Here is a 17,994-nt window from a genome sequence, read left to right on the forward strand (position 1 = left end):
TCAGCCAGGGAAATAAGGGGAGGAAAGCCCAAATGTGAAAAGCAAATTTCAATTTGCAGCTTCCAATGGATAATCAAAGTGAGGCTAAAACAGGGTATGTCTTTTATGCAGAAACGGTCTACACTTATCTAATGGCAAAGAGACCATTTCTACCCTTAAAATGTCTTGTAACTGAGAGGAAAGTTTACAATTTTAAAGAAACTTGGTCCCTCAAAATTATAAAATGCTATGTGTGTCCCCTCTCTCAGAGTAACCCCATTACAATGCTTACTAATCAGGTTTTGCCAATTCAGTTACTTGCCAGTCTGTAAGCCTGGTCATTCTTTGGCTTGGTAGTCATTTTAATTGCAGTGCAAAATTGCAAAATGTCTTATGAATGGCACTGCCTCATATTCAGACTACAAGTCATACTTAAATGATTCTGCTAATAATAGTGTTTTTTTATTGTACCACAGAGACCAAACTTCAGGTACCATTTTCTTTTCAAGAATATTATTATACCTTTTAACAATGATAAATACATTCCAGAGGTAGAATTGGAAGGGACTTTAGAGCAGCCTTTTCCAACTTTTTGCCATTGAGAAACCCCTGAAACATTCTTCAGGCGTTGAGAAACCTCAGAAGTGGCACAATCATACACAATATGGTTGGGAAGCATAGCTGTGTACATGCCAGGGCCCCTACCCGCCCCCTCCTGGCCCAACATTGGCCATTTTGGGAGGGAGGGTGGGTTGACATGAAAATATATGGTCATATCACCTGATAAACATTTAACAAATGTTTAAAATATATTAAAAATTAATTAACTCTCACCCATTCAGGAAACCCTTCCAGGGCTGTCAAGAAACCCCAGGGTTTCATGAAACCATGAGGCTCAGGCCGGTTCATATGGAATGTAACTCAGTTTCTGTGTCAAATAGAATAGAATATTTTCAATATTCATATTTATATTCATAGTTGCTGGTCTCCCCTATCCCTGAAAAATCTCTTTACTTACGTGTTATATGTACCTGTGCAACCTAATACAGGATCATCACTAGGAGATGAAGTGGTAGAGAACAAGCTATGGTCTCAATCAATACATTTAAGTTGACATAATGGCAAAACTGAATACAGTTTCAAAATATTGAAATGAACTGTTTAATGCATGATGAGCTAGGTCTCATCAGGACTCCAGAGACTATCAAGAGATTACAGAAAATCCTACTGGAATGAATAACTTAAGTGTTCAGAACCTGCCCCCCCCAAAAAAAGAGGGGGGAAAAACACCCATAAAGGGACAATAGAACACTGGGTTATTTATCATTTCAAAAGCTGTTTTTTAATTAAATTGAAAGACTAACCATCAGAAAAGACAATTTTAGGATCTCCTGGCTATATTACTATTACTATTGCTATTATTGGATTTCTTGAATGCCTCTCCCCACTGGGGCTCGAGGTGGTTTTCAACCTGTTAAATACATAGATATTTTATTAATGACATATATATTAAACATTTTAGATCACTAAAAATGTCCCACTTCCTGGCAGCTAATTCCTAATTAACTGTCTGATAATCTATTCCCCCTCCCCCCATGCACCTGCTATCATTCCATATTCTGCCTGCTGGGTATGGCAGGCCCCTCAGTAGCACAGATGATGAAGAAAATGGAGAGGAACTGTCGGATCAGGGGGAGGTCCTTTCAATATTCACCCTGCCACCTTGCAGGCCTGCAGAACTATAATAGCTCCATCAGGGCCCTAGTCTCAGGCAGCCACTCATTCCACTAGGTTGGAGCCAAGGATTAAAAGGCCGTAGTTCTGACCGAGGCCTGGTGGATGTCTTTGGGGCCAGGGACTGCCAGCAGGTTTGCAGTAGATCGGGGGTCGTCAACCCCCGTCTGCGGCCCGCTACCGGTAATGGGCCGCCACGCCTGCCTCTCCCCCCCCCCCCCGCAGCAAGAAGCTTACCAGGCCATGAGAGAAGCAGCCGCCAAAGTGGCTACTTCGCTTGTGGCCCAGCTAGCTTTTTGCTTCAAGGGAGGTTGGAGAAGAGGCAGGTTCAGCCGCCAGCATGCCGGCAGACACAAACACTCATGCGTGGAGCTGCCACGCATGCGCATTTTCACCACCAGGTGGCGCTAATGTGCACGCACAGCGCACGGGCCGCTGGCTCTTACCCACCCCTGGAGGCGGTCCTCAACCCTAAAAAGGTTGGGGACCGCTACAGTAGATGACCTAGTGCTCTCTCATGCCATATGACAAAAATAAATAATCCCACTAGCATATTATCAGAATGAGCCTTCTTAGCAGCAAGTAAGATGGTACTTCCTAACAGTACCTCTATTGCAGCCTTTCTCAACTTCTTTACCATTGGGAAACTCCTGAAACATTCTTAAGGCTTCGAGAAACCCCAGAAGTGTCACAATGGTGCAGAATATGGTTGGGAAGCATAGCTGTGTGCATGTCTACCTGGGGCCGCTCCCCTTCCCAAGCCCTCTAGGCCCATCATTGGCTATTTTGGGAGGGGGGGTGGATTAACATATCTGGTCATATCATGATAAATGCTTCAAAAATAATTAACTTCCACCCATTCAGAAAACCCCTCCAGGGCCATCGAGACCCCAGAGTTTCATGAAAAACCTGGTTGAGAAAGCCTGCTGTAATGTAATTAGCTGAAACTTATGCACCGATTATAATCAACCTTCCACTGAGAAGTTAGAATGAAAATATAGCTGAAAATGCAACTTTTATAATCTTTAAAGGTGATAACGGGCTGACAGCAGTTCCAGTAGCTGTGGCTTTCTTTTCCCATTTAGCTGGCTGTCATAATATATTTTATTCCTTTTAAGTACCAACTCCAGTAAATCACAAATGCAAATATCCAATATCTGAGTTCTCATATACATACTTGACATCAGGCAGACGCTTCAGCCTAACATTAATAACCAGGTTACCTTAAATTTGACTTGTGACAATGAATGCTGATTTCCGAAAGAGAAGTAGGTAATTTTCCAAGGATGGCAAACATTTCCCATGTCATTATTAGTATGTTAGTTATTATTATTAGACTAGTGTGTTATCAGTTATGACATTCTTAGACTAGCATGTACCTCTGTCATACCATTGTACCTCTTTCAATATTTTGTACCTCTGTCATACCATTGATCCAAAATCAGAAGTTTCTTACTCACTAACTTTCATTGTACAAATATTTAATTATGCAGTATGCAAAGTTTTTTTTCCTCCTATAAAAGCTCAGGTACTGTCTGCTTCCTCAATTATCTCAAATTATCTTCTCTGTTTTTCATGCCATATTGTTTTCTATGCCTAGAAAAGGCTTACCCTATTTTAGGCAAGCCATGCCATTTCAAAACGATTTTCTGAACCTCTCTAACTTCACCGTACCAGCTTCTCTACTGTTAATGTCCTTATTCCCTGAATGATACCTTTTGTGACGTGGATGTCAATCCCTAGCCCCACCTTTGTTGCAAGAGATATGTTGCATTGCCTACATTTGAACCCTTTAGCTCTTCTTGCCAGGAACTGTGTCATCATTGTGTTGTCCACAGAACCTGGTACCTCTCTCACACTACATATGTGCTTGTTACTAATGTTAGTATATATAGCCAGCTTGGTATAGCAGTTAGGAGTGCTGACTTCTAATCTGGTAAGGCAGGTTTGATTCTCCCCTCCTCCACTTGCAGCCAGCTGAGTGACCTTGGGCTGGCCACAGCATTGATAAAGGTGTTCTGACGGGGCAGTAATATCAGGGCTCCCTCAGCCTCACCTACCTCACAGGGTGCCTGTTGTAGGGAGAGGAAAGGGAATGTGATTGTAAGATGCTTTGAGACTCCTTCTGGTAGAGAGAAGTGGCATATAAGAACCATATAGTTTTTAGAGGCATCCAGCAGTTAATTTGTAAAACATGCAGAATTACTGTGCTCTCACATTCATTATTTATGACTATGTACTGGCTTGTTGTGATGAATTATTCTGTGTTCACATTATTGAATAATCCTTTTGAGTCAAGGCTCATTTTTGCAAAGAGTTAACTCATTGTCATGGTTAAAATCTTTTGATGCATCAGAAGCTGTCAAGTAGCAAGAACCTATTTTAATTCCCTTGTATGATGAAAACACCCTTAGGACTTACATTTAATGGAACAAGTGTCCAGGTCACCTTCATCACAGATGGTTGGTTACTGCCAGCAATCAAAATCACAGTGTTCACTGTCTTGTCCAGATGTTCTGCTGCTCAGGGCAGTCCTAGTACACCCAGAAAGAGCATGTTACCAAATTCACCAACAAGTATAGTTGGTTCAAAGGTGATTCGACTGCCAATATGCTTTGAGGTAGAATATGCTGGTAGCTATACATGGACCCCTGAGAAAGGGTTCTGGACTGCTTCTCAGTAGCACCTACATTTGGGCAAAATTCCACAGGCAGAAAAAGTTTGCTCCCCATCTACATTTTCTGTCAGATTATGTTTCCTTGCTTATATGGATCTTTCCATAGGTTAGAAATGAGTTCACATGTTGGCTTTGAATTCAGATGAACTAATGGTTACTCGTTCACGGATAAGCCTTTATGATGTCCCTTTCCATTTCTCTCCCTCAGAGGCAAGATTTTCCCTTTGTTTTTTTTCTCATTACTGACAGAGCTGCCCTAGTAATGTGTTCTTTGTTGAAGAACTCTGGCTGACCCACCCTGTCACAAAATGATACTTTGGCTGTTGAGTCAGCCCAGTTGAGTCAGCCCAGAGAGAAAGATCAGGAGCTCACTTAAACAACTTAAATTGCACATGAGGCATTTTAAATTAAAAAATAACAGAATATTTTATTTAACATAGAGGGGAAAGGCTAGGTGAAATCAGGGGTTGATATCTGAGGTAAAATCAGTACATGTATGGACTTTAGTTCTTATGATTCAATTTAATGAAACTTGAGCTTTTTACAGTGATTTAAATACTTATGTCGAGAGGCTTTTGTTCCAGTGTTTCCCCACAATACCCCAGTATACTTTCTTCTTCTACTTCTACTTCTACTTTCTTCTTGCCACTTCTAAACTTTTAAAACTGCAGTCCATCACAGCCTTCAATGATATAACTGTGCAATATATAAAATGCTACAGAGAAGTTTTACTGTACTTTGTGCATCTGAAGAAGTGTTTTAGAGAGCCAGTTTGGTGTAGTGGTTAGGAGTGCGGACTTCTAATCTGGCATGCTGGGTTCGATTCTGCGCTCCCCCACATGCAACCAGCTGGGTGACCTTGGGCTTGCCACGGCACTGATAAAACTGTTCTGACCGAGCAGTGATATCAGCGCTCTCTCAGCCTCACCCACCTCACAGGGTGTCTGTTGGGGGGAGAGGAATGGGGAGGCGACTGTAAGCCGCTTTGAGCGTCCTTCGGGTAGGGAAAAGCGGCATATAAAAACCAACTCTTCTTCTTCTTCTCTTCTTCTTCTTAGCTTGCTGCTACCCATCTGGAATTGCTGCTTCCCATCTGGAATTATCATTCAACTTGGGTATCATGTACATGTGTGTTTATATCTGAAAAGGTATTTCTCAAAATATGTTCAGTAAGTGTTAACATATACTTAATGTGCCTCCAGAGCAGCTTTTTTCCACCTTTTTACAATTGAGAAATCCCTGAAACATTCTTCAGGCTTTGAGAACCCCCAAAAGAGATATAAGCAGGCCACACCTCTCTGCCACACCCCTGGGAGTCACAAGTCATCAGAAGTGACACCACCCAGACACTCCCACCAGATGTGCCATCATACTCCATGCCCCCCCCCACCCCATGCAAGAAAAGCCGGGATCAGAGCTAGGGTAGCATCTGCTACTGCTGCCTAATTGGCAGAATCCTTCTGGGGCTGTTGAGAAACCTGCTCCAAAGGTACAACTATTTCCCTTCCCTCCTGGGAGCAAAATACATGGTAAACTCTTTAAGGTGATATGTACTGAAAATTAGTTCATTGTTTCCTTTTCACGAGTGCTGATTGCTATTTTTCTCCAATGTTTATTGCAACTTGATTTTTGCATGATGCAAAACTGCTTATTCAGCACAGGTTTGCTTAGCTGATTCCATGGCTCTTTGATTTTCTTTCCTTCCAGAGGCTGGATGGTACTGTTTCCCCCACTCTGTAGTGAGCTCCTGTCTGGTATACTGCTTAAAACAAACCAAGTACAACATACTGAAGTGTCTGGAGAGGGTAGAGTAAGCCTCATGGATTATAAATCAATTTATCAGAGTAAAAACAAGGGGCAGGTATCAAATGAAAATGGTCTTTTACTGCCACACATCTCCCTTCTTGGCCTAGATTGTAAAAAGAACTCTTTCCCTTGAGGGACAGATTCAATTAGAGATTTAACAAAGTATAAAAATCTGTTAGATGAAAATAACAATGTAATATCCTATCAAACTAAAATAAAAGATGAATAACTTGACACCAACCCCTGTGATATGAACATTGTAAGCCGAGATGTATTGAAGAAAAACCTTAAGGGAATGTAATATATGTAGAAAATTTGCTGACTCAGACAGTATTATTGAATCAAATGAGAGTTTCTTTTAAATTTTTTAAAAACATTTATAAATGTTACAAGAATATGTGGGAGAGAATGTTAGTACCTTTTATGAGGAAGATCGCATTTTATGCAGAAAAAGGATAACAGTTTGAGAAGGCCAAACACTGTAAGGTTGCATTATTTTTTGCTATATGAGAAATCAACTTGAACATTGTTTTAAATTAATTCATAACAAGCAGATTATCATGTAAATAGAATTGCCAGTTCCCCTGGCCTGGGTGCCCCCCCCCCTGGTTTTAGGATACATCTCCCTCTCCATGCTCCCCCAAACCATTTTGAAATCACATATTGCAAATGACATCACCCAGATGTGAATAACATTTTTGATAAGTCAATAGGAATAGAAAATGAAGGATGCGGCTGTCCTAGTCAATGTGAACAATGGAAATGAAAGACCAACTGTTAGAAAAATGTTGGAAATGTGAAAAAATATTAGTAAAAATTGCAGAACACAGAGAGATTCTCTAGCTCTATGATTCTGTAGAACCCAGAATAAAAGGACAGATAAACCATTTTCTCTTATAAAGAATGTAAGAAACAGGTACTGCTTCTTAGTATTTACTATAATTATACTTGCATACTTTTGGATGCATTTACTGTATTTATTGCCATCATCAGGATGGTCCAGGTTAGTCTGATCACGTCAGATCCCATAAACCACTTTGCCAATAAAGGTGATGGAGTGAGGGGTGAGACAAATCTCTTTAACTTTTTGCTGAGTAAGGAGAAACTTGGCTTCCAGAACTGTGTTCTTAATCAGAAGGCCCAGCTTGTGGGGAAGTATGTACTTGGCTATCTCTTGAAATATTGCCAATGTTGATATGTCAAACTGACCTTTACTCAAGGCCAGAGGAAGAAGCTGAAGTTGTTTATGTAAACCATTGGAGGCTGGCAGGGAGGAGGGAGGAACGGATGTTGCCTTTTTGGGATCTTTCTGGAGAGCTGGCATGGTGGCAGCAAGGATGGTCCCATGGGATGTGCAAGGGGGTGGAGACCTCAGGTTATTGGTTTGACCCGAAAGAACATTACCTTTCCCGCCTCCAATGGGAAGTTATATAATCTCATGTAACTGTATTGTTCTCTGCACAGGTATTTTTGGGACCATCCCACCTGTGTCAGTAGAATGCAAATCATAAAAGGTTTTCCAATCTAGTGGTCATTCTATTTGGGCATTGCACACTAGGCAAATTATCCTAAAAGGCCCAGACAAGGCCCTGGGCCATCAAAGGTGACATGTGGTGGAAATGTGAAAAAATATATAAGTATTGGGCTAAGGTTCATACAATAATGCAGAAAATGTGGGAGTTGAATTTTCCTATGAAGCCTGGATATATGCTATTAAGTTTACCACTGCAGTGCCTCCCAACACACAAAAAAATTTTATTCTTCTACGCGACGACAGCGGCAAGATTAGTGCTGGCTAGAAAATGGAAAACGCATGAGCTACCGTCAATAGAGCAAATTGGCAGATCTTCCCAAGATGGCTAAATTGACATTAATGGTTAATGGAAAATCAGAAGAAGCCTTCCAGGAACAATGGGGTCCTTATCTGAACTATCTAAAAAAGTAAACCAGAAGGGAAAGGAGCAGGTTCTAATATGCTCAGATTCTAAACAATTGCTTCACTAATGTTTATTATATGTATCTATGTTATTTCTATCTTTTTGGAAAAAATAAAAATTATATTTAAAAAAACGGTGACTTGTGTCTTAAATCTCAGAAAAAAAGCAGGGTCAGGCCTGATTACTAACAAAGAAGTGCGGGTTTGCTGCACAGGGGCAGAGAACAGCAAAGGGCCTCTGAACATGTCTTGCCTTGAAAACTCAACAAGTCTGCCATAAGTCAGTTAGGACTTGATGGCACTTTCCCCATTGTACATATTAATAAGAACATTTTGTCAAGTTTTGTAGAGATAAGGAATGTGCATGTATTAATATAATATTTTAAAAATAATTGCTTAGCTTTGCACTTAAAGGAAAACAACCTCTTTTGCTTTAAGGTGGTAGGGGGGAAACTGCCTTAAAACTGGCACACTTGTAGTTAAAGGTTCTGTTAGGAGCTTCAAAGACTCCTTAGGGATTTAGGAGCAGAGAACTTATTGCAACTTATAAGGATTTGTATCCTAGGGTTTCCAACAAAAAGAAAGGATATTGAACATGGCTTTGTAAAGATCCGAAATAAATAGGTTGGGCAAGTTAATTTAACAAAAGAGGCTTACAAGTGTTCCATATAAATGCAGGTAATGGCTACTCATCAGGTAACAACTGGCCAATTTATACCATTCTTATATTTCTTCTTAATGCATTGATTGCACTTTATGAGTGAGCACTTGTAATCTGCCAGTTGTTATAGGGGCAGAATTAAAATGGAGAAGTGGTTTCTCAGGGAGCCAAATGAAATAAGTTCTGGAGCAAAGAATAATAATATAACAATTTTTTTTAATGGCCAGTATTTATACTGTTTTTATTCCTGTGGAATAAAAGAACAAGGTCAGGATAAATCAGCCTGAAGGCAGGGATAGTCTTTAGCACTAAAAACGTTAAGAGATAAAATGTATTATTAATTTACTCACATTGTTTCTCATATCTTTCAACCACACCTCTCCAAAACCCAAAGGGGGACGCTTGTGTTCTATTGTGTGTGTGTGTTTGTGTGTGTGTGTGTGTGTGGGGGGGGGAGTCCTGGGAGTCCAGACAGAATCACCAGACAGAATCACTAAGCTCATAGCAAGAGATCTGACATAAAAGCATCTCTCCTGTGTCTTATTCCCACAGAAACTCTTGAATCATATTAGAAGATGATGATGAATCAGTTCTTATATGCCACTTTTTTCTACCTGAAATGGTCTCAAAGAGGCTTACAATCTCCTTCGCTTTCCTCTCCCCATACAGTCACCCTGTGAGGTAGATGAGGCTGAGAGAGCCCTGATATTACTGCTCAACCAGAACAACTTACCTCTGAGGAAAAATCCAAGGGAAGACATTTTAGTCATATTTCAAGACCTTAAATGAAAGCAAGTGATCAAATTTCCTCAGGAGATCAGTTTCTTGCATAATGGGGGCGGGGGGAGACAATGGATGGGAAAATGTAGGTTTAATGCACTAGGCAACATCTAGATTTGCATTCCTGGAAAGGATCCATATTTTCAGGTGGGAGGGACATATGTCTGAGAGACTTCAAGGTATTTTCTCATAGAAGCAGCAGGAACTGTTATTGAACTCTGGCAAATAAGAAAACTGTATAGACCAGTACTGTGTTCAGAATCATTTGATTGCTTTCCTGTTGCCTTAAGCATCTCTGAGAGCAGATCTTGCACTGTGATGCCACTTAGTTACCTCTCTTCTTTGAACAGGACATCATAGTACAGATAGCACTTCATGCTTGTTGAAGTAAAGGTGACCAAGCCCCAGTTAACTGACAAGCCAAAGTATAATCAAGCAGTTGGATTCTTCATACAGGAGCTGAACAAATGTAATCCTAAGAAAAAGAAGGGTCATGCTTTTTTTGTCACTGTTCCTTTGCTTTTTAGATGAACACAGTATAAACAGCTTAAAATGTGGCTGAGAGAAAACAGTAATCCAAGCAGACTAGTTCCAGAAACAAAATGAAACACACAAGACCTGCTGCTAAAAAAGAAACAAGGAGTTGGTCTGGGGCAAAGCATGTCCAGAGGAAGCTGCAGGAGCAGGACCCAGTACAAAAGCTGTATGTTTGCCTTATTGCTTATCCAGTCCCCTGCCAAGAAACAATATCAGCCACATGTGGCATAAGGGTCCTATAGATCCTAGCACAATCCAGGCAGCAACTGTGCCACAATCAACAGCAGGAAATAATAAATTATATATAAATAGATTAAGATAGTGAGATAAGTCATAGACAACAGGTCAAATCACACATGTATGTAGTGCATGATCATGGAATTGAGCACACAATACCCCATTAAAATCAAACCCCTTTTAGGAGAAGAAAAATAAAAGCTTTATTAATATCTGCCTTTTCTTTACCTTAAGGAGTCTCAAAGCAGCTTACAATCACCTTCTTTTCTTCTCCCCACAACAGGCCCCTTGTGAGGTAGGTGGGGATGAGAGACTTTTGAGAGAACTGTGACTGGCCCAAGGTCACCAAACAGGCTTCAGATGGAGGAGTGGGGAATCAAACCTGGCTCTCCAGATTAGAGTCCATTGCACTTAACTGAGGTACCATGCTGGATTTCTTTATAAGGGGGATCCTCAAGCCTGAGAGATGACATAATAGCATCCATGATAAACAGCTTACATCTAACTTCTCTTTCTTCACTCATGATATACTAACATTGAAAATAAGCCTGCTCCAAGCCAACCTATCTTTCTTCCTTCCTAACCCCTCTCATCTATCCCTGGCAACTCCCAGCAACAAGCAGCCGAGTCATTCTCCAGTCCTCTTCACAGGACCTTCCGGAAACTGCTGCTACCTATCAGCTGCAGCTGCCCCAAAATCTGCTCCAACAATCATGCAGTAGCCAGCCAATTCCAGCAGTCCTAAATTTGAGGCTGAAAACTGTGCTGATAACCTACCCACAGTGGACAAGCAGTGCAAAACATGGTTTGGCTTCAAAATCTGTGCTGCTGCCTCTCTCAGGACAAGCTTTGTCAGAAAACTGGGCTGTTTTAGCCATCTTTTCAGATTGGCTCAGAGGAGAAGGAGGAGAGAGAGAATGTGTCTGGACCTTTTGGAGATTTGCATTCATGCTTAGAAACAACTGCTTCTTCACCCACCTTCCCAACAACTCACAGCTAAGCTTCCCATGTGTGTGCCTTGTGCATGCAGCTGCAGCTTTTAAAATAGTTATGATAAATTAGGTAAGCAAATGAGAAGTCATAGGAAAAACAGTTTTGCCTTCTCCCTAATGGCAACCTGCAGAATATAAATAAGTAAATAAACCCTCAAAGCCCTCAAAAATCAAAATAATTCCTTATAAACCAGATTTCAGGTGAGTAGCTGTGTTGGTCTGAAGCATCAGAACAATGTTTGAGTCCAGGGACACCTTTCAGGTATATCTAAAGAAGTGTAAAGGTAAAGGTAAAGGTATCCCCTGTGCAAGCACTGGATCATGTCTGACCCTTGGGGTGATGCCCTCTAGCGTTTTCATGGCAGACTCAATACAGGGTGGCCTTGCCAGTGCCTTCCCCAGTCATTACTGTTTTACCCAATTTGTTGGTGGGCCCACTCATCAGGCCAGCCACACCCTTGACTTAATCTTTGGTGCTGGGCTAGAGGTGGCTCTGGAAGTGGCATCAGCCATACCATGGTCAGACCACTACACCCTGCGGGCTCGGCTCAAGATGCTACTCCTTCCCTATTTGGGTGAGGGGTGTATATTTGCCCACCCATGGAGACTTATTCCAAATGGTTTCTAGAATGCTTTGTGAAACCCAATGCCTCTTGGTGGCTCGTTGATGGTGCTGGTGGAGGACCGGCAGTCCTGCCTGACAGCTACCATAGAAAAAATTGCCCCTAGATGTCCTTTCCACCCTCACCTCAAGTGGACCCCATGGTGTACTGGGGAGCTCCAGGAGAGGAAGAGGGAAATGAGACAACTAGAGTGGTTGTTGCTGTGATCTGGCAGCCTGAACCTCAGATAGGTCATGTGGGAATGCTGGTGGCAAAAGCCTTGTTTTTTTCCCCATTGGGAGACAGGATCATGGGTGGAAAACTCGTGATGACGTAGCAAGAACATCTTATCGCACTGTTATTAGGGTGTATGAGATGGCAGTGAAAGTGGCAAAACGGAACATTTTGCCACAGAAATTGCATCCACAAGCTCTCGCCTGGCTCAACTGTTCAGGGTAGTTCGATCTTTTACCATCCTTGAGGAGGGATGCCAAAATACTAGTAAATTGGATCTAAGCTGTAAGGCGAGCTACTTTGTAGATAAAGTCTCTCCTTCCATGTTCTGCAGGGCCTGTAAGATGGAGCTCTTCCACCAGGTCTACGGCTGAGGCCAGTACAGAGAGAAGATCTGTTGGTCCCCCCCAAAGGAAGATACTCCCCCACATTTTCTTGCTCCATCAGTGTTGGCCAGCAGTTCTGCCCTGTGCCTTGGCTGGGGCAGGTGGGGGGATTGGTTTTTGCCACCATGCTTGCCATTGTAACATGTAATTTATAACTGTGTTTTAAAGGGGATTATTGTATTGTTGGTTTTTTGTCCTGTAACCCACCACAAGCTGGCTTGCTGGAAGTGGCAGGGAATAAATTTAAATAATAATAATATCGTTCTATTGTTTTAAAAATGTTGTCAAAAAGACTAAATAAATTATTATAATTATCATCTTTAACCGCTCGATGAGCGGTATCATATTTGGTTAAGGGCTAAGTGAGCAGAGAGTGGGCAGGGCCAGTCCGGGTGAGGGCCCAATCGGAAGGCAAATAAAAAAAAACAGTATAAAAAACCTTACTAAGGTCAAGACTGCTGAGCACAGAGAGACTTCCTGTCAAGATTGCCAGCTTCCATGTGAAGTTCTCTACCCCACCTCCCTCATGGGGAGTGTGCTATGGGGAGAGAAAGAGAAGACGATTAGAAACTGCTTTGAGATACCTGAGGCCTGCTGGGTCACTGCGGCCCATTCCCAGTTCTCTCAAACCCCTCACAGCCCCACATCCCTCACAGGTTGTCTATTGTGGGGAGACGAAGGGAAAAGGTGTTTGTAAACTGCTTTGAGACTCTTTTGGGTAGTAAACAACAGGATACAAAATCCAGGTCTTCTTATAAGAAGCGATCATGAAAGAAGAATGTGGGCACATAACATTTTATCAACAGTGAAAAAATGGAGACAGAAAAAGCAGGGTGGACACCTGTGTACTGTGACTACCCCATGTGTAATGGGGCAGGGGGACATTTCAGTGTCTGTGGCCTGTGGCCTAATTCACACAAGAAGGGAATTGATGCAGAACTGGGAGGAATTGGTTGCCATGTAATCTCCCCCTAAGAAGGGTCTCCAGTCTGACTTTCCCTTCACATATCTGAAGACATGGCTCTGGAAAGCTCATCTGTAACCACTATGGCATAATTCCCAAAGATCTGTCCTCTCCCACATTCAACAAACATTCCAAACTACAGGCTTGTGACACCCATATCTCTACACCCATGCCCTCATTTGCCACCATGCCACCACAACCTCCCACACCACACACACATTCAACCCCATACCCTTACAGACTGGACATCTCCTCCCCTTCCTCTTCCCACTGCCAAACTCTAGCACCCGTTGTATTCCTGGATGTGGAAAACTGCACTTAGACCAGCCTTTTTCAACTTTTTGACCATGAAGGAACTCCCGAAATATTTGTTCAGGCTGTGAGGAACCCCAGAAGTGATGACATGCTCCTTCAGAAAACTAGGTGCAGTAGTAAGATGAGTTCCCTGAAACTCTGGTTGGGAATCGCTGACTTAGACTGATGCAAATGCAGTCACCTCAGTATTCCTCTGTGGAATCATTCTTCCAAATTTTAGATTGCTGCAAACGAGATTTTATTGGGCTGACTGACATCTTTAAGAACTGCAAGTGATGTATTTGCGTGTGTGTGTATGTGTGTGTATGCCTGTGTGCTGGTACCCATTTGTTCTGAAGGAGTAGATAAAGTTTGTACATAGCCTTGAGTGTCTTTCGGCAGAGAGCACAATTTATAAATACTATAAATAAATAATACATTCATTGTAAAAAAATAACAAGCCCAGTCAATATAAGCATTTGGCCTACATCGTTATATACCATGATAAGAACAGCCCTGTTTCTACTCTGTTCTTTAGGGTGTGATGCATCTTTAAACTTTTTGTCTCCTGTATGGTAAATCTTGTCCTCATCACACCAGCTCCCAAGTAAATGAAATGCTTCAGTTTCTTGCAGAGTTGCCAGATGCACTCAAGGCAAGATGAGAGTGGCAGCAGTAGAAAGAAAGCCTTTCAGTAAAGAATTTATCTAGTTTTGCCAGAGTGATTTTTCAAATGTTCAAAGGGGATAGGACAAATGTGTGTGTTGGTGGGTGGTGAAGTGAGACTTTGACGGCGAGCTCTGTCTGTGACCTATGCAGATTCATGCGGATATACAGAGTATTCATATAAGGGATTCTCAACCTGTCATCAGAAATCCTGGGGGGAAAAGGGCTCCTGACTGCATGGAGACATAACTGTATATGAGCACATAGTGGCCCTTGTGAGAGCAGAAAGGCGGGATATGACTTTTGCAAGTAAATACATTATATTTTCTAATGAATGTTTGCTGGCTAGATCATAACTTGTTGCCATCATTCCACTTCTCCCTACCATGCACTTACCTTCTACCTGCCTAAAGTGCCAGAAAAGGGCTTCACTTTCATGCAAATCCCCATTCTCTTGGAAAAGAAAGTAGTAATTGGTCCTTAACACTGGAAGGTGGGAACTGCTTTTGTCATAGAAGTATAAACTAACAGATGCCTTGAAGCTAATCTTGTTTGTGCTACTTTATCCTAATTTATTCTAATGAGACCCAAAGATCTTAGCAGTCCCCTCTTTTGCCAGTGTGAGCAATTATTGGTGATCTGAGAAAGCAACTGGGGGAAAATAAGCCTGTCCTCCTACAATCCCCCGATACCCCAGCCCTTCAGTTCTACAATTCAGGGCATCAGTGAAAAAGAGATGGACTCTGGCACCCTGCCTGAATGCCTCTGAATAACATAACTGCTAATTAGGGCTCAGTACATAATCTCAAAAGCAGACTCATGTGTCAAAGATAATTTGAAGAATAGTTTATTAAAGTGGGCAAATGAGATTTGTGTCAGAAAGGGAAACGGTATTTGATGGATCAATAGAACTGATCCCTTGTTTTCTTTCCTTTCTCTAATGTTTGTGTGAAAAGCCTGGACTACACTCTGCCCAGATCTGGAAGCTTGAGTCATGTGTCTGGTTTTAGTGGCTCATGGTAGCTCCTCATGATCCTACTGAACAGGAAAAAGAGGCCCAAGGTAAACATTTGCAAGTGATCAGAACTACTGACAGGCTTCGCATGAGTTGATGGCAGCAAGCCTTACTACACAGTAAATCCAAGCCCTATCTGTAGATGTGAGATTAGAACAGAATAATCCCAGAAAAGTCACTGGCGTGGAACTGCCTCACCATTGCCACTTGCTGCACAAAGTGTTATCTGAGAATCAATGCAACTCTGAAGTGTCAGCCAGATAGATAAGCACCGTAGCTGATGCTAATGAGGAGCTCCAGCCACTGATTTATGTCAGGCAGAGGCTTCCGTCATGTTTTTCCTAGGTGTCCACAGCACTCTCTGTTAACATATGCAGAAAAATCCAAAAGCAGTTGGGATTTGGATGGAGGAGCATGACTGGAAGCTCTGGCTGCTTCAGAAGTCCAGAGTCGGTCACAAAGTTCTGAGCAGTCACAATTCTTGCTATTCAGGCACAGGATGTCATTGTCAAACAAAAATAATATAGCCTACTTTCTCACAAGCCTCCTCTTCTGCAGGGACAGTATATGAAAATGTGATAATCTGCACAACAGTGAAATTACCCTTTAGAAATATGTCCTTTAAGAATCTCATGGTTTAGGGCTTTCCTTCAACTGCTTAGTTTCTGAGATCTGACAAGGGCCGATTCTGCACTCACTTTTTTATTCTGGTGTGGATCCTGATGAATTCAGATCGATTTGAACTTGGGTCTTCCTCTATCCCCCCTCCCCATTGAAGCAGAAAATGTTCTGCACTTGATTGTGGAAGCTCAGAATGAGGGGGGGGAGGAAACCAAGTGTAGCATTTGGATGAAGCTAAGAACTACTTGTTGTGAGCTTTTACCCCTCCCATCTTCAGGTGGCAATTCCAGCGCCCCTGACTACCAGCTCTGAAAGCCACAAAAGCCATCCCCACTTGCTGCTAGGAAACCTCTCTCCTGTCAGTTTGGAAGACAGAGGAGAAGCTTTAGCATCTCTAGAGAGAAGAACCATCACAGAACCCTGGGGGAGGGGGAAGAATGGCAACAGAATGGGTTTTGATGATCAAAAAGACTTGGCGCCATTTAATCCAAGAGACTCTTCCATTTGTCTCAGTCCAAGGTGAAAAGAAATGCAGTTCCTTGCTGCTTCTCCGTTCAGCAGGAACTCTCCTTTTAGGACCCAGGATTGGAAGCTGTCTTCTACAGTCTTCTGTGTCTTCGATATAATCACTGCAATCAGTCCACAGGATATGAAGGGGAGGGGGGGATCTATTAGGAAGGCACCCTATCTTTCCCCCTCCTCTTACATGCAAATTTCATTTTGGGAAAAACAAAAGTTTCAGATTTGTAAAGACTTCTTGAACAGGCTGGGGGGGGGGGGGGCGGGGAGAGGATTGGAGACAACAGAAGAGGGGGAAAAACAAGAGGCAAATTTCCGGTGAGAGAAGTTAGGGCTTCTGGAGTGCGGTCACTTTAAGGGAAGCCTTGCAACTGGGAAGACTTTGAACTGACACCCTGGCCAATCAGGGAAGACTTCCTTACTACAGCATTTGAGGCAGTAGGCACAAAGCAGCGTTATTTCGCAAAGACCACAGAGCTGCACATTTAATCATGGTGGTTTTTGAAATATTGAGGCTAATATCCACTCCAGAATATCACAAGGGAAAGGTAAGGTCACCTAAAATTAATCATGTTTGTTGCAGAGGGAAAATTTAAAGTGCCCAAAATCAAAATGGAAATCGAATTCAGTGTAGACTGCAGGGATTTAGTCAATCTGGGACTGAGTAAAAAGCCCTGTGCAGACTACACCCTGATCAGGCTATACCATACTGCCTTCCCTCCATAAATTCCTTATCAAATAATAAAAAATTGTTTTTGGTGGCAACGTGCTCTGTTGTGAAGGTTTCACCATAAATTTAGGCAAGAATGAACTCTTCTCCCAGAAAAGGACCATACTGGCATGTACCATGGCTGCCAACTTTCAAACTCTGCATTCTAGACTCCTTATTATGATGCTTTTGTGGGTAAATTTGTTGGTATGTCATGAGTGGTGTATGGCAGTCTTGATGGACAGGTGGACCTAGCAAAGTGATGATGATGATGTCATCCGTTCAGTTGTGTCCGGCGATTCTATAAGAAAGTCTTTGCCATGCGCCCCTGTCTCTGACTGCTTCTTTTAGTTGGTTCATGGTCATCCTTGTATCGGCTTTGATTGTGTCGAGCCAGCGGATCCTTTGGCGACCACGTTTCCTTTTGCCACTGACCATGCAGAGCATTAATGATTTTTCTAGTGAGTTTGATCGCATGATGTGTGCAAAGTAAGTGAGCTTTAGCCGTAATATTTTCCCTTCTAATGACATACTTGGTTTGCTTCCCTCTAACTTTGGTAACTTTGGTATTCACAGCATTTGTCTCCAACACCATAATTCAAAAGCATCTATTCTCCTCCTGTCTTCCTTCTTCAGAGTCCAGCT

At 42.2% G+C, this 17,994-nt stretch overlaps 2 protein-coding genes and 1 long non-coding RNA gene across 8 annotated transcripts in view; 2 read left to right on the forward strand and 1 right to left on the reverse strand.

Annotated features, from left to right (window-relative positions):
- The window catches only part of SHISA6 (shisa family member 6), a 413,188-nt gene that overhangs the window by 112,680 nt on the left and 282,514 nt on the right, over window positions 1-17,994 (reverse strand). The gene's annotated exons all lie outside the window — the stretch shown is intronic.
- Window positions 1-17,994, forward strand: part of LOC143832692 (uncharacterized) — a 237,413-nt gene that overhangs the window by 26,201 nt on the left and 193,218 nt on the right. The gene's annotated exons all lie outside the window — the stretch shown is intronic.
- LOC143832696 (uncharacterized) overlaps window positions 1-17,994 on the forward strand; it is an 84,666-nt gene that overhangs the window by 6,476 nt on the left and 60,196 nt on the right. The window contains exon 2 of the long non-coding RNA XR_013229368.1: window positions 5,449-5,538. This is a non-coding gene — a long non-coding RNA (uncharacterized LOC143832696). The remainder of the gene's footprint in view (window positions 1-5,448; window positions 5,539-17,994) is intronic.

The sequence above is a fragment of the Paroedura picta genome, chromosome 3 (genome assembly GCF_049243985.1).
Source record: "Paroedura picta isolate Pp20150507F chromosome 3, Ppicta_v3.0, whole genome shotgun sequence".
In the NCBI taxonomy this organism is placed as follows: domain Eukaryota; kingdom Metazoa; phylum Chordata; class Lepidosauria; order Squamata; family Gekkonidae; genus Paroedura; species Paroedura picta.